Source organism: Myotis davidii, unplaced genomic scaffold, assembly GCF_000327345.1.
Source record: "Myotis davidii unplaced genomic scaffold, ASM32734v1 scaffold1011, whole genome shotgun sequence".
Classification (NCBI taxonomy): Eukaryota; Metazoa; Chordata; class Mammalia; order Chiroptera; family Vespertilionidae; genus Myotis; species Myotis davidii.
Window position 1 is genome coordinate 286,333 of NW_006282880.1, and position 3,568 is coordinate 289,900.

General features: G+C 38.3%; 1 pseudogene; it reads right to left on the minus strand.

Moving 5' to 3' along the window:
• Positions 1–1,749: 1,749 nt before the first annotated feature.
• On the minus strand, positions 1,750–3,243 carry LOC102773755 (annotated as a pseudogene).
• Positions 3,244–3,568: the final 325 nt, after the last annotated feature.

Below are 3,568 nucleotides of genomic sequence, written 5' to 3' on the forward strand. Positions count from 1 at the left end.
GGAACGTTGGAGTCCTCCGTCACTGAAGCAAGCAAGCCTCATGTTAGTTTCAAGCTGCCTGGCTGCCAGCCGCCATCTTTGCTGGCAGTTAATTTGCATATCGCCCTGATTAGCCAATGGGAAGGGTAGCAGTCGTAAGCCAATTACCATGTTTCTTTTATTAGATAGGATTTAGATACGAAAATACAGCTGTTTTGATTCAACCACAGACACCACCATGGTTCTCAGACTGCTGAAGTTATAAGGGCACAAGACAGATTCTTGAATTTCATATCCCAAAGAAGTAGAACCTTCTTCCAGCCCCATCCCACACACTACAGTCAGGATTTTACTTTGAAGAGACCCTCACCAATCTATTTAAAACAAAAACACCTAGAATATTGAGCCCTTGTAACAATGTCCAAGAAGCACAACTACTGGCTCTAGTCTTTAGCATATACTCACTTGTAGTGTAAAGGAAAACCCCTATTCTGTAAAACTACTGTTTGGAATTCTCTGCTATTCTTTGGACGGCCTCTTATTCTGAAAAAGTAACTTTGCTTTCTAGCCTGCTTGAATAGTGGGGGAGATAAACTTAGCTCTCTGACCTTGTAGGCCAGAGACTAGATACACCCAGTACCATGCCAGGTGCATTTTTTTAATTGGATAGAACTGTGTAGTTTTCAAGGCCACCGCCAGCAAGCGCACAAAGGGCTGGCTCTTCCATAAAAAGGGAAGTTCTGCTTGTAGCTTTGCTTAGAATTTGGATTCATTTCCCTGAGCCCGCTGCAGTGAATAAAGTATAACTCCAAACTCTCAGAGCGCTGTTTGGTTCTGGTCCGGTTTTTCTGTAACAGTAGGGATTCTAAACCAAGATGAAAATTTACATCCTAAGAATCATGTATTTATTATCCTAAATAACTGTGTTTCATATATTTAAAATACTTTTCAAAAACATATAAAAAGGCAAGATATTTAGACCAGATATTATTCCTAACCTGATAAATCCTTAAAATTTTTCATTTATTTTAAACGGGTTTTTTTCTCTTCAGTATATTGACATATTTTCCTATTACCAATTTTTTTCTGCTTCAATAAAACAATTCCTGTACTATGTTAGGTACCATCTTGATCAATACCAATTAAACATAGCATTCAAAAACTTTAATCTACCAAATAAAAGTGGCTATACATAGCGCTCTCTCAACAAATTCCAGACTTGGATACATAAGCCTTTCCTTGAGACATTCACTGCTATCGTCACAATTACTGATTTGTTGTTTTTGTTTTTTTCAAAGTTACGCATTATTTTCATTAAAAATACTAGTTCACACATTTTAAAACTCAAAACAGAACTGGCTATCCACATTACATATTTTACAATATAGCCACCTAAAGACTTCCTTTGTGAGATGTAGAAGAAAGACAAGATTCAGTCAAAAGTTCCTAGTACTTAGGAAATAAATTCCTTACTCAGATCACTAGTATTATGTATTACAACCGCCTCCTCAGAGCAATGTGAGGAATAAAAGGGACAGTGCATGGTGATAGCAAACTACCATTAGATCACATACATTTCCCTGTCTCGGACAACATCGTGGTCTTGGTTTCACAGAGGCCCTAAACAAGTAATCGATGCAAAACAATTTTGCCGAACTAAAGTGGTCACACCAATGTAAAAGTCAACATGCAAGCTCTTAAGCCTTTCTAAATCATCCCAATGATGTTATACTGTTATATGAAGAACAAATCTAACTACACGTAAATCTGATCAGAGTCTCCAGCTATGTGGCCTGTTTCATCACAGTATGTTATTTATCAGAAATGCAATGCGTCAATGATGCACAAGTAAGAGAGGCTTAAGGTTTGCTACAAGTTTTCAATGTATTTTTAAATTATATTGTAAAACAGTAAGCTCTTACAAGGATGTTTTATGATTACATCACAGCAAGCAACTGTCTACTGGGACAAAAATGATATGTTAAAAGGCAAATAAATTGCTATAATTAAATATGCACAGCTTATTGACATTTTTCTTAAAACAAAAATTAGGGTTCATCCAGTGAAGCATAGGTATTCTGCCACCACCTCTGTTAGCAAATCGAATCCAGTTCTAAAAATTCCTGTGATCTTGAATGTCTTGTTAAGTGTTACAGGGTTTTTGTTTTTCTTTTAGCCACTAAATTTTCCAGGAAAAATTCACCTGCTTTATATGAAGAATGCACCAGAGGGCCACTTGCCATATAATGAAATCCAAGGTCATTTCCTACTTTTTCCCTATATTTGAACTTTTCAGGAGTAATGTATTCTTCAACCTTGAGGTGGCACTTTGTTGGCTGCATATACTGTCCTTAAGTCAAACAGTCCACATCTGCCTCACGAAGTGCTTTCATTGTTGCATATACTTGCTCGTCATCCTCGCCTAAACCCAACATTATAGATGTTTTAGAAATGACATCAGGCTGAACCTCCTTGGCGTGCTTCAGGACCCGCAGAGATTGGTTGAAATTGGCCCTGGGATCACGAACTTTCCTCTGCAATTCTGGAACTGTTTCTACATTATGTGCATATACATCTAATCCTGACAGAGCGAATTTTTCTATTGCTTTAAGATCTCCTCGGAAATCAGGAGTGAGACATTCCACAAGAATTTCTGGATTCCTTTCCTTTAAGTATGATACAGTCTTTGCAAAGTGTTCACCTCCTCCATCAGGCAAATCATCTCGATCCACAGATGTCAGGACAACATAATCCAGACCCCAGTCTGCTACTGCCTTTGCAGAATTGTAGGGCTCACTGGCATCCAGTGGAGGTGGCTTTCTTGCAGTCTTAACGGAACAAAATCTGCAACCTCTTGTACATGTGTCACCCATCAACATGACTGTGGCTGTAGCAGTAGTATATTCTCCACCTCCCCCAACACTCTCCAATATTGGGACATCAAGTTTCCTCACACACTGTGTGGAGATTTAAATTCTGCAAAGTATTTTTCAGCTTATTGTAATTTTTCCCCATGGGAATCTCTGTCTTTAGCCATGGAGGTAGTCTTAACGTTTCTGGCGCTTCAAAGTTTCCTTTATATTCATCCCAGGTGCTCTTGTCTGCAAGATCACCAGACACAAAATCTTGAAGGTCTGGTCCATTTTGTAAAAATTCCTTTTCTTTATCTAGCAAGGAACTTACTGCTCTGACTGGGCTGCATAAATATTTTCCAAATACCTGGGGTCTCATGGTGCGGACCACTACCCTGCATCACAGAGACATCTCCCTCTTCCGTCTTCCAGCAGGGCCCCAGGATCTAGCTGCCAGGAAAAGCCAATTACTGATTTGTGTTTATGCACTGCTTTTCCATGCATCCAGTATTCAGTTTGGCTAGGTATTTTCAAAGTTTTCTCTGCTCTAGTTATAAAAGCACCACATGTTATTGTAGAAAACTGAGATAATACATAAAATGGAAAAAGGGAGAATTACCCATATTCCCACAATCTTTTAAAAAATGCATCTGTTGACTGACACTTTGTATTTCCTTCTAGTATCCCTTAACTTTTAACATTTAAATTTAAATTCTTTAAACTTAAACACACCAATA